The sequence below is a fragment of the Eretmochelys imbricata genome, chromosome 7, assembly GCF_965152235.1.
Source record: "Eretmochelys imbricata isolate rEreImb1 chromosome 7, rEreImb1.hap1, whole genome shotgun sequence".
In the NCBI taxonomy this organism is placed as follows: Eukaryota; Metazoa; Chordata; order Testudines; family Cheloniidae; genus Eretmochelys; species Eretmochelys imbricata.
Window position 1 is genome coordinate 24,824,283 of NC_135578.1, and position 13,368 is coordinate 24,837,650.

The window sequence follows — 13,368 nt, forward strand, 5'->3', positions numbered from 1 at the left end:
AAATATATACACATGTACTCAACTTTACTAACAGTAGTAGTTCCACTGATTTCAAATTGAGTACATCTGTACGTGTTTGCAGCATCGGGCCCATTGTTAATATGTTTTATAAGTATATCAACACACTATTTTCTTTAAAACACAAACTCATACCTGTTACATGACTCTGACTTTGAAGATGCTAGAATGTGTCATAGGAGACAAATCTATTAAAACATCATAAATATAATTTTATAAAACTGTCCTGCCTTCTGGACATAAAATTAAATACCAATTAAATACCAATTATTAAATTATTTACCAATTCTCAATTATTTCTTTAAAAGTTTTTTAATGACAAGACCTTTATTATAATGAAGTGCAAGGGTATTCTGGATTATCTATAGAGAAATCTAAAGGTTTTTTTCAAACAATATCATTTCTCTGATGTAAACATATCTGCTAGGAAATAGAATTAGACCACCCAAAGCAAAGATAAAAGTGATATTAACTAATATTTGAACCCAATTCTTTTTGGTAAGAGAGTAGCAAACAGTTTAAAACAGATCTAGATAACAGGTAATCAATATGTAACAAAAATTAAAATGAACTGAGCTCAATGAGTCATATTTTATGGTCTACCACCTATTTCCTTTTTTTAAAAAATATGATTGGCTCAAACACTGACTAAGCACTGAGTAAGAATGTTCAGCTCTAGCCTAATATTTACTTAGGCCCAGCTCCTCTGAGCTATGCAGATGCCTAATTCCCACTGAAATCAATGGGAGTTAAACACCTAAATGCCTTTGAGGCTCTGGGCCTTCGTGTTTTAAGTGAAAAACTAAACAGTGGGAGAACTATGCCAAACGGTAGTTTGCATGCCCATGTTACCCATGTGCCATGGGCACAAGTTGGTATAGCACAGAACAATATGTGATAGAAGCTATGAGGTGGGCCTGTTTCAAAGGCTACTCTGCACCTCATCGTATGATTTGTATTCCTAATTGTGTATCGACCTTAGCACAGGTTGGGGGAGGTTTTCCCTTTGCCATATAGCAACCCTTTCAACAGCAGGATTTATCAATTGTTTATAACATTTTAACTTCAGCAGTTTTTGCTGTAGTCCTGCTCAAAAAAGTATGGTGTCAAAAGTTACAATGGAAAAAAATGTTATATTTTTCATTCTTCTGTAACTTAAAAATTGTGAAAGGGATTTTGCTCAAACTTTCCAAAAAAGTTCACCTTTAGCACAGAAAATGTCAACCCAAAAGATGAGTGTTCCATAACATTTTGAGCATGTGCAAACAGGGGATTTTAATTAAAACTGTTTTGCATTTTATACATCTTTCCCTTACTTCTCTATCCTCTATCCTCTATATTATTGCAAGTATATTAATGTTTGCATTGAAGAAATACCTTACCTATATATTTGTACTAGTAAATGTGTGTTTATATGACTATATACATATACACATAAATATTGCAACACAATAGTCAAGAGTAGATCCTGTTTCGTTTATTTGTTCTACTTGGCAATTATTGAGTTACGATGTTTCCTCACCAGCCCTTCTATTGCACAATTACACATCTATGTAGAGGGGAGAACTTCATCACTATTATTTTCTCCTTCAGTAGTTTTTTTCCATAATTTTTTATCACTGTTTGTTTATAATAGTTCAATGAAAGCCTGAAAATGAAATGTGCTCCTTTATTTTAAAAACAGTGTTCTTCTGTTGCAGTATACACATTGGTTTGTTATTATGGGACTGCTCAGAGTATTTTGGATCAGAGGTGCTATAACAACACATGAAATGTAATGTATTATAATTCTGGGCTACTGACATTTAATTTATGTGTAAAAAAACAACACTGAATTATGTTTTGAAATAAAATGTGACATACCAGTATTCAGACTGACATGGAATTACTTTGCAACTAGGAATTACAAAACCAAAAAGGTACAAGAAACTTTGGGTCTGCCAGTCTTGACAATGGGTCTGACCCCCGTGACCTTTGTGGGAGTTTTGCCTAAAGTTCCACTGATAGAAAATAGCCTCATCACAAATTATATATGATATACATAGCTTGGTGCTAAACATGTCACAGAAACAAAGTGTCCTTAAATGTTAATACTGTACTGAGCTGGCTAATACCTATGCCATTGCCATCTGGTTGATGGAATCAGAAGTGCTGAAATGTATGTCAGAGAACCTGTACTGCTATTCATTAACTGACATTTTCTCTTGGCTCCTTTGGAAGAGGATGGATTCTTGGAGCAGGAGGATCTGAGTTCTGTCTCTCCTGCTGGAGCTCTGTGTATATGTAGAGGAACGTATTTCTTTTCTGTGTATATGTAGAGGAACGTATTTCTGCTATTTCTTTGTATATCTCATCACAGAAAGAAAATGTAAATGTAAAAGATCTCTCTAGTGCAAGAATGTATCTCCTCTCAGTAGCAATATGCTGGGAAAAGCCAATGATATTCTACTTTATCCTTTAGAAAATCCTCTTTCAAATCCAAATCAGACAAAATGGAAATAATGCTTCACACCCCAAACTACGGGAGTACAACTTGCTTCTGAATCCCTAGTTCTCACTCATGACAAAAGCATTAAGCTACTAAAATGAAGTGCTACTTAAGAGTTCTAGCTGAAAATTACATCTTGGAGATATGTGTTGATTAGTATTGGGGTCAAATTAGGGATTGAGGTATCATGCAAAGAGTGCTGTATATAGTCTTCCATCCCCCACAGAATCCCTTAAATTACCGCCAAATTACAAGGCATATGCCTTCTAGAAAGAATTGTCCAACTAGAACTCAGCAAAAGGACTTTATGTTACATACTTGTGCTTGTTTTTTCTGAAGACTAGTTTAAGGGATAGGGAAAGCAGCTCTCAACTCTCCTTGTTTCTTTAAGGAGTGGTCTTTTTAAACTTCATTTCCATCAGAGGGAGGGTGTGGAAAAGACACTGTTGCTAGCATTCATTGATATTATTAAACTGAAAGCACATGATTGTGGGTGACTAATGCAGTCTAAGTTTTGCTTCATAATAACCAACTTTATCATAGTTTCATGTGATTGTGTTCTTGGATCACTCAGAATCATATATTGCTTATGAAATAGATCCCAGACATCTTGGATACAGTGCATACTTTCATTACAAAACTTTTTTGCATTCAATAGTAACTGATTGCCTTGATTTTAGGAGAGGAAAGAATGAAAATATCAAACGTTAACTGATCATATGCAGAGTTTTGGGAAAGTGGGTGTCACTATAGCTAAATATAGTGGACTTTGTTTCAGTTGGTGGAAAGATTGCTCTCTGTTTTTTGACACGGTTGCAATACCACTTGCCCGCTATTCTTTGTATATCACATCACAGGCAGAAAATGTAAATGTAAAAGATCTCTCTAGTATTAACTCATATAGGGAGTGATTAACTAGTCTGAATAGGAGTACATGTGATATGGCTCGGTACATACATTCTTTAACTAGGGTGTATCTCCTCTCAGTAGCAATATGCTGTGAAAAGCCAACAATATTCTTTCAAACACAACATACCATGAGGGTTTCATACCTCCGTGTAGTAGAGCTGTGGATCTCAACCTTTCCAGACTAGTGTACCCCTTTCAGGAGTCTGATTTGTCTTGCGTACCCCAAGTCTCACCTCACTTAAAAATTATTTGCTTATAAAATCAGACATAACAATACAAACGTGCCACAGCACAGTTACTGAGAAATTGCTTACATTCTCATTTTGTCTGTATGAAATTTTAGTTTGTACTGACTTCACTAGTGCTTTTTGTGTAACCTGTTATAAAACAAGGCCAATATCTTGATGAGTTGATGTACCCCCCTGGAAGACCTCTGCGTACCCCCGGGGTACACGTACACCTGGTTGAGAACCACTATTGTAGAGGCTTGGGAATTGTCAGGACAATGACTCTGAAACAAAGCGAAAAGGGACAAGGATTGTGGGACCCAGCTCTCTTTGGAAAATTAGCAGTGGATTTAAAATATTTATAAGACTTCAGCATGTACTAGGCTTATACAAACACAGTACTGTGTTGTATGATACAACCAAAATACATGTACAACAAATGCCACAAAATAAAATTTAGTCTTTAACACAGTCAAAGCACTACATAAACTGTGATGAAGTGAGCTGTAGCTCACGAAAGCTCATGCTCAAATAAATTGGTTAGTCTCTAAGGTGCCACAAGTACTCCTTTTCTTTTTGCGAATACAGACTAACACGGCTGTTACTCTGAAACCTGTGATGAAGTGGCCCTTAAGCATCCACTACCACAACTTCCAATGAACTGAGCTGTAGCTTATGCTCAAATAAATTGGTTAGTCTCTAAGGTGCCACAAGTACTCCTTTTCTTTTTGCAAATACGGACTAACACGGCTGTTACTCTGAAACCTACCACAACTTTGTACTCACAGGTCACTATGATTCACCTGTGCCCTGCACCAACTGAAGCAAAAGGAAAGACAGCTAATTGGCATTGAATCTGATTGATTGCATCATAAAGAATTTTTGAGATATTTTATGCAGTGGCTAGACAGAAGGCAAAGGAGTTCTTTGCCTCTAGCCTCTGCAATAGCTGCTGCAAAACTTTGAGCAGATTTGTTTTGAGTTGCAGACAGTCTGGTTAATCCAACTTCTTTGCCTTCTGTGACCATTACTCAGTGTCAGGCTGAGACAGCAGCATGGGTGGGAGTGATGTGGTTGAGACAGGCAATCCAGATAAGATGGAGGTGATATCTGTAGTTTGGAAGAAACAACCAGAAACTATTGTGGAGATTGTGGTGGCCCTTGGTACTTACATTCATAATTTGGGAGCAGCCCAGTTAGACCAACATCTGTTTTCAGATGATCAAGTAGCAGCTGTGGCCAGTGTGGTTTTTTTCATCTATTCTTGGTCAGAAGAGTACAGCCTTTCCTTTCATATGCAGAGGTCTTGCTCTCTCCATCCTTGCCTTTGTCACTTCAAGATTAGCCTACTGCAATGTGGATCTACATCTTACATGTATCCAGGAGCTGAAATTAGCAAAGAATGTAGCTGCCCATTTGCAGAGCAGAATGTTTTGCTGTGAACCTGTGTTGCTGTTATTGCTCTGGTATCTGCACTGGTTCCAGATAGTCTTTCAGATGGAATTTAAGGGGTTTGTTTACCTGAAAAGCTGTAAATGTCATGGGAGGGACCTGCCTACTTCTGAGACAACTCCCTCCCTCTGCCATCTCACCATAGTTGGGATCAGTGGAGGCACTAGCATTGTGAGAGGAGCTGCTGGCACGGCATTCACCATGAGATCCTCTCAATTTCAGAATTCACTCCACTTCTTGATCCAAAATAGCATGAATTTGTTGCTGTTCAGAACATGCTGCAAGACCCATCTGTTTTCCTGGGCTTTTGGGGCGCACAGCAGTATAGAAGGAATTGGGGAGGGTCTCAAGAGGAATGGGGTTTACTGGGGTACAGCTCATTGGGGTGCTCCGTTACATTGCATAATTTTATATGTGCTTTTAAGGGATGGCAGAGGACTCATAACTTAAAGTAGACACCTTTTTGTTTCAGAAATCAAAATAAATAAATAAATGCTCTTTTCCATGCATAGAGGGTATCTGGTAGTTCAGACATATAGGCCCTGAGCCTGCAGTCAGTTCTCAGGAAAAAATCACATTGAGAACTGACTGCAACAACTGCCACTGTGGGTATGGCCATGGGGGTTTAAATGAAATTTAATTTAATAAAATAAAAACTTTAAAATATTAATTTAAATATAATTAAAATAAATACATTGATTTGAAGAACTTAATTCAGGGTCAAACATCAAGCTTTGAGAAGCCAGGGCCATGCAGGAAAGCAGCACATTGTACACCTACTCGTGACTGCATATTCAAATCAGTTATTTGTGTGTGCCGTTTTCATTCGACATCGCAGTGGCTAGTTGCACACGCACCACCAGCTTGCATGTGCAGTCACAATAACTGCTGGTAGTTTAGGAATACAATTGCTCATCCATTTTTGCCTGCGACCTTGGGCTTTTCTAGGTTTTGAAATTCAGTCCCTGAGAGGTGTCTGTCTGTGTTTAAGTGATATTTTCAGAACAAAATATATTATTTCTGCTGGGCCATGTGGATCTCTGAGACAGAAATGAATAGTGTTAGAGTACAGAGGGCTGGCCAAGCCCCTCCTCTGGACAGCTGGATGAACCTTACAAGAGAATGCCTTCCAGTGGAACAGATCATACATTTTTAAAACAAAAACCAGAGGACTTCTATGTGAAATAAATACTCTGCAACAACAGGGAAAGAATATTAGGCTATCTTGGCAGCTCATGCTTTAGAATGCAGATTTCTGTTTTGAGGAGAATGCAGATGGATGGAATGATTGCATGTAAGCATATTCATGCTATTTAGTCAGAAAGGCATGACACAGCTGACTGTTCATAACTATCACTTCCATTGTATTGCTCTCATGGTGGTTGAATAAATAAAAACGATCATTTGAAATGCATTTGCAATCTTGTAACTCAAAAGGAGCCAAATCTTTTATTTTTTAGCTTTCTCACAAAACAAATTTTTCCCAGATGGAAAACTTGCACGAGAAGTCAAAGTCTTATAGCTCATTTTTAAAGACATTGTATGGACCTCCAGGACAGCTGATAAACCTTGGCTGTAGCATCAAAAACACAATTCTAAAATACGGTTCTAGGGCTCAGTCCTGAAATGTGTTGAGCCCTCTACTCTTGACTCCACCAGCCACTTAAAAATATGCACCTTTAGGTACACAAGTAGTTGGCCCAGCTTGGGAGGTCTTACAGTTAATTTGGTGGCATTTCTCTGTTTGGTATTGTTGGTTGATGATAGCCATTAACACATTCCAGCATAACACTGCCCCTCATCCCAGCCCCACTCTTCCTCCCCACACAGCTTAAAAATGCTGACATCATGAGAAAGAAAACTGGGAGATGGGAGAATAGGGATTCACACGCAGAGCCCTTGGCGGAAGGGGAGAGAACAGTGCATGATCATGTGTGGGGAAAGGGGGGAAAAGAGGGGACCCTAGTCTAGAATGGAACAGGGAAATGGGGAAGGTGATCTTGGGGTTGGATACAGCCCCTGGAATGAGGTGGTGAGAATAGATGACCGTGGGATGGGACAAAAGGGGAAAGAGGGAATACGCAAAGCTGCTGGCATGGGGGAGAAGGGGATAATAGGGGGGCACATGGACACAGGGGAAAAGGGGATAATGGGGTGAGGGACACAAAGTCCCTGGCTTGGGGGGGGGGGGAGTTGGAGGGAGTCCCTGAAATAGAGGGACATGGAAGAGTGGCATACATGAAGCTGGGGGGTGGGGGCACTGAAGAATGCAAGGAGTCCCTGGTATCTGCAACATGTTTGGCCTACAGAAACAATGACACGTGCAGTGACTCTCCAGTCCCTCTGAAGTCAATGGGACTACTCAATGCTTACAGTTAAGCACATACTTAAATGCTTTGCTGGACTGGGTCCAGAGTGCTCAGCACCTTGTAGTATCAAACACTCAGGGTCCAATACACACATACGCATAGTCTGCTAAGGGCAGTTTTGCCCAACAGAATGAACGCAGGTGATGGCATCACTTAGCAAAGTTCCCAAGTCTGTCTCAGTCCTATGAATCCATGAGTTTCTGGGGTGACCCTGTGCATGGCACCAGACAGGGTCAGGGCATGAACTCCTTTGCAAGTTGATGGAAAGTTTGAGAGCGTGGCATGCTGTGTCGTTCTGTCCATCCTGATGACGTTGGCAAAGAGCATTAACAGCATTAACGGTGCTTTTGGATATGATGCATGACTGAAGGGAAGCCAGATCTTTGTAAGACTGTGACATTTTGCACAAAATCAAATCACTTTATCCTCAGGATTTGGTCCTGACAGTGTACGTGGAATACCTCTAGCTGCTCCTGGTCTGCCGGTGGGAGGGTCCAGGTTTCTGACCCATATAGCAATACAGGTAGTACACAGGTTTGCTAGATCCTGAACTTAGTCTCAGCACAACAACATTTTTGCATCCATAAGTGAGATGTGGACTTCACGCAGGAGGCAGCAAAACCTATTTGCTGAAGAACATCCATTTTGGTACAATCATTTGAACTCCGTCTGCAGCCTAGGTAGATAAACTTGTAAAAGCTCTCCACGGTACTCGATTCCACCTGTGCGGGGTTCTGGTGACCCAGCTCCGCAGTTCTGGACCTTGGACTTCTGCCATGAGATAGTCAGCCCATAGTGCTGGCCGCATCTTGGATACCTTGGAGGGCAGGGCTGGAATTCTCTGACTTCTCTACAAGCAAGTTGGTGTCATTGCTCTGGATGACAATGGCTGTTAAGGAGTGGCTGCATCCTACCAAGCAGAATGTGAATGTAGACCTTCCAGGGACTGATAACAATAAGATTGGTCAGTAGTTGCCACAGTCAGTGCGAGGTCCTTGCCCTTGTTCAGGGACAACGTGATACCATCTTTCCATTCTGCTGGTACTTTGCCACACTTTTAAGAACAGCTGATGCTGGCCGATGCTCACTGGTTTCAAAGCACCCTTGAGCAGCTCAGGTGGAATGCCGTCAGGTCCAGCAGCTTGTCCATTCCATAACTTTTGGATGACCTTTTGTACTTCCTCGAATGGTGGAGGATCAATGGTCATCCCCAGTGCTACAGTCTGTGTGAAGTCAATGAGATTTGGTTGCACATGGATTGCTGGGTAGGCCTGTCGTAGGGTGTTCCTGCCCTGTAGGGTAGGTAGTTAGTGTGGCTCAGTATGTACTCCCTGCCTCACTTTTCCTTCTCAAGAAGCCAGTAACTCTACTTCAGGTACTCTTGATGCTTGACTTAGTAATACTCTCCTTGGGGCTTGTTTATGACAAAACCTCATCCATGATAAAAAGTCCCAAACAAACATTGCTTCAGGCTTTCAAGGTTCCTCTGAAGCCTGCCCGCTAAGCTCAGTTTCTGGTCCCCTAAGGGTTAGGTCTCTGTCTTTGTCTGTCCTGATGGTAGGAGCCCTAGCCTTCCTCCTGGAGCTGGGTAGTTCAAGCAGTCATTATCCCTCTCCTTACCTCTATTAGTTTCTACCAGTTTCTACTCCCGGGACTACTTCCTCTCTCCCAATATGATCCAGGTCCTTGAATGTATAATCGAACTTTTCAACTCTGACAGAGCTATGCCAGGTGGTGGGATGGACTGACCAGTAGGCAGTACTGCCCATTAGGGGCAGGCTACCCCGTCACAAGGCCCTAAAGGGATTCATTTTCCTCTCTGTGTGTTTCCCAGAGAGAGGGCACACATAATAAGAGAGGAGTTACGCTGGTCTAGTGAATTAGGCACCAGGTTGGGAATCAGGAGAGCTTGGTTCTGTTCTTGGCTCAGCCATTGTCTTACAATGTGACACTGGGAAAGTGACTCAACCTCCTTGTGCCTCTGTTTACCAATCTATGAAATGGGGATAATAATGCTTACCTACCATTGTGAGGTTCTATGGGTCTATATAAGTTATACTATCAGGCAATGAAGAAGCAAATACAGGTGTTATGGGAAGCAGATGCTAGATTTGTCCATTTCAATGTGTGCCTCCCATAGAGCTGAAACAACGTAGGATAATCCAGAGAATAACCCATGTCACATTTCATCTGATTTACACAGGCAAAAAATAAAAAATAGTCCCATTTCAATTGGATCCAAAGTGAATTCAGCTCAGCAGTGTGGATTGATTGGCAGAGAGTTTCACATTCACCATCTGGTACCTTGCTCCCCATTAGGAACACTGTCTTCATAAATAATATGTACTATATATTTCCTGCGGGTAAAAGCATGTGGAGTCATGCTGTGAAGAGAAGAAAAATGCCCAACTCTTATAATTTAGAGTCATTAAGAGCAAAATTCAACTCCAGCACAAAGTCTGTGTGTCACTTAATACCCTATTTTGAGGGCTTCAGTAAGACTTAAATCTTAGACTGGCCCTTTGTACAGGGGTGAATTAAGTTCACTCTGAATGCACAGCCAGAAGTACAAACTAGAAATACAAAGAATCCTCATAATGTGTATATACCTTTAAAGCTGATGGATGGCAATCACGTGGCCAGCCTTGGAGAGCCTTAGAGGAGTGCACTCGGGGTTATCCCCTCCCTATACCTCGCCTTCCACAAACAGGTCAGGACTAGTGCGTGACTTGGCACACCTGACTAGACTGATTGGGCTTGATTCTGATCTCTCTTGCTGTGGCCAGATTTTCAAAAGAGCTCAGCACCCAGCAGCTGTCATTCAGAACAATAGAGAATTCCCCATTGATGAACTGGGAGCTATCTGTATTATTGTGATGAATGTAAGGGAGACCAGGGATTTCCCTACACCCCCCCCTGAATTTCCCCAACACCCCTCCCCCCCAGTTTTGTGAACTAGTTACATGCAGTGTTGCCAATTTAGTCATTGTTTGGAAATTTGAATTGAAACCGAAACATTAGTGCACACTTTAAAAGCATATTAAGTGTATGATAAAATACGTGTATCTGAAAAAGTATAATAGATTTGAAAAGTATGAACATAGACTAGCTTCCTTATACAGCTGTTGTTTTTTATGACAATGTCAGTGCATTCATTTTGGTGACGTTGGCCAACCTAATAATTTCAAATTATGATTTGTAAGCGAAGTCTAAATGAGCTCTCCCTGACAGCTACTGATGAGCTGGGGACTGGGGGAAAAGGCTTCAGGACCAGATCGTATTTACATTCACACCTAATCTACCTAGGTATCCAGCAAACAGAGGTGTCTTGCCCAAATGATAGATTTTGTCTGGGGTTGGGTTACAAATCACTTGAATGCAGGGAGGTAATGAAATGTTGTTATTCTTATTGTCTGAGTAAAGGGCAGTAGAACTGTACTTAGCCTGTGCTGATTGAGGGCATCAAGAGAGAGGGTGGGGACGGGTGTTTTGCTTGATGGTCTACCTGAGTCACAAGTACTATTTGACCTGCCCCTCTCCACTGTTTAAAGACAGAGCTGATTAGGCTCCATAGAGAGTCTTTTGTTTTGTTAAGTGACCACTACAGCTGAAGTCACTGATAATCAGATCTAAGTGCTTAGGCCTGCTGTGGGACAGTGTATCTGTGGAAGAGATGACCCAGTCTGCACTGGCAGTGAGGTTTCCCCCACTAAGAGCAGCTGAAATCACTGAGAGCTGGGGGGAACCTCAAGAGACCAACTTGCGGAGGTCACAGTGGCAGGTGGCAGCAGAAGGTGGTGCAGGGCCATTGGCAACAGAGCGATGGAGTAAACGGTGGCACAATGAACAACAGTGGCCAGAGCGAACAGTGAGCAGCTGGAGGAATGATCCGAAGAGGCTGGATCTAGACTGTTCTCAGTAGAAGCAGATGACAGAACAAGGAGTAATGGTCTCAAGTTGCAATGGGGGAGGTTTAGGTTGGATATTAGGAAAAACTTTTTCACCCGGAGGGTGGTGAAGCACTGGAATGAGTTACCTAGGGAGGTGGTGGAATCTCCTTCCTTTGAGGTTTTTAAGGTCAGGCTTGACAAAGACATGGCTGGGATGATTTAGTTGGGGATTGGTCCTGCTTTGAGCAGAGGGTTGGACTAGATGACTGTACAGGGGCAGCGTCTGCCGATGAGGGCAACATGCAGAATCTCCTGGACCCTCTTCCTAGGAGCCAGACAGGCCAGCCCCTTCCAGGAGCCACCTGAAGTAAGTACTGCCCAGCCTGAGCCCATGCCCTCACCCCCCACCGCAGGCTGGAACCCCCTCCCACAGCCTAACTGCCTCCCAGAGCCCACACACCTCACCCACTCCCACACCCCAACCCCCGTCCCTGCCCTGAGCTCCCTCCTGAACCCCAAACCCCTCATTCCCAGCCCAACCCTAGAGCTCGCACACCCAGCTGAAGCCCGCACCCTGTCCCACACCCCAACCCCTCAGCCCCAGCCCAGAGTCCCCTTGTGCACCCCAAACCCTTCATCTCTGGCCCCACTCTAGAGCCCTCACCCCCAGCTAGAGCTCTCACCCCCTCCCGCACTCCAACCCCCTGTCCAAGTCCAGTGAAAGTGAGTGAGGGTGGGGAAGACCAAGCAACAGAGGGAGAGGGATGGAGTGAGCGAGGGCAGGGACTTGGAGAAGTGGTAGGGCAGAAGTGGGGTCTTACAGAAGGGGCGGGACAAGGGTGTTCGGTTTTGTGTGATTAGAAAGTTGGCAACCCTAGTAGGCCTTTTACTGTTATGCTTTGTACATGTGAGGAATGAATAAATTATGCTTTGTTTTGAAGAACCTGGCTCTGTTGCATTGCAAATGTATACCGTCACCGGCTCCCAAAGGGAAACTCCTGGAGAGTCCAAACCACAATTGGACCTGCTGAAGTAGTCATGGCTGGCGCCCGGCATTTAACCAGGTCTGGTCTGAGCACGAGTGAATTGCAGAATTCCACCCCAGGAGCGGTAAAGGCCCGAGGCCTGACACCTAGAGAAGTGCATTCTGAGACCCCAAGAAGAGATAGTAGCACAGGTAGCCTGGTAAGGATGACACCCCCCTCAACTCAAACAATGGGAGCTGCTGAGTGCAGAGCTTTCAAAAACCTGGCTCTCAACTGCTCAGTCTCCGTTCTCAATCTGTAAAACGGGGCGACTAGTCATACTTTCTTTGTATCTCTTGTCTAGTTAGATTGTAAACTCTTCAGGGTAAGGACTGTCTCTTACTATGTATTTGTCAGCTCTGATCTCAAGTGGGGCCTGTCTGCGTGGCGATAATGCAGATAATAATTTATATTATCTTCTCTATTCACAAGTAGGGACGTTTTCGATCTCATTAGACCAGTGGTTCGCTCAACCTCTGGTTCATGTGTCAGCAGTGGTCCATAGGGTGCATTTCACTGTGCTTCCCCTCCCTGTCTTAATGATGGGTCCCCGCCCCACAGCTCTCCACCTCCTGTTCAGTTGTGCAGTAAGGACAGGAGTTTGGAGCAGCCCAAGCTCCACTGCTGGCTGGAGCCTTGCACACCACTGAATGGAAGTGGTGAACACAAGCTGGGTCTGCCTGGCCCTTAACCTAGTAAAATGCCCTAGAAATTTGGGACCCACTCTTAAAACAGCATTGAGTAGACAAAACATTTGATAAAGGGACAAATTCTGCTTTTATTCACACACAGGCAGTTGCATCAGAATTTTTTAAAATTAGTATGGTGAAGTAAGGAACCAGCACTGTGCTCTGCTGAGATCTAGGCGGAAGGGTGTGCTGAAATTCTGGGCTGCAGGCACCTGTAGTTGGGGATGTCTGGAAGCCACTTGAGGAAGTGCCACGGACTCTGTCACACTCAAGTTACAGACACAGTTCCCATGCAGCAAAA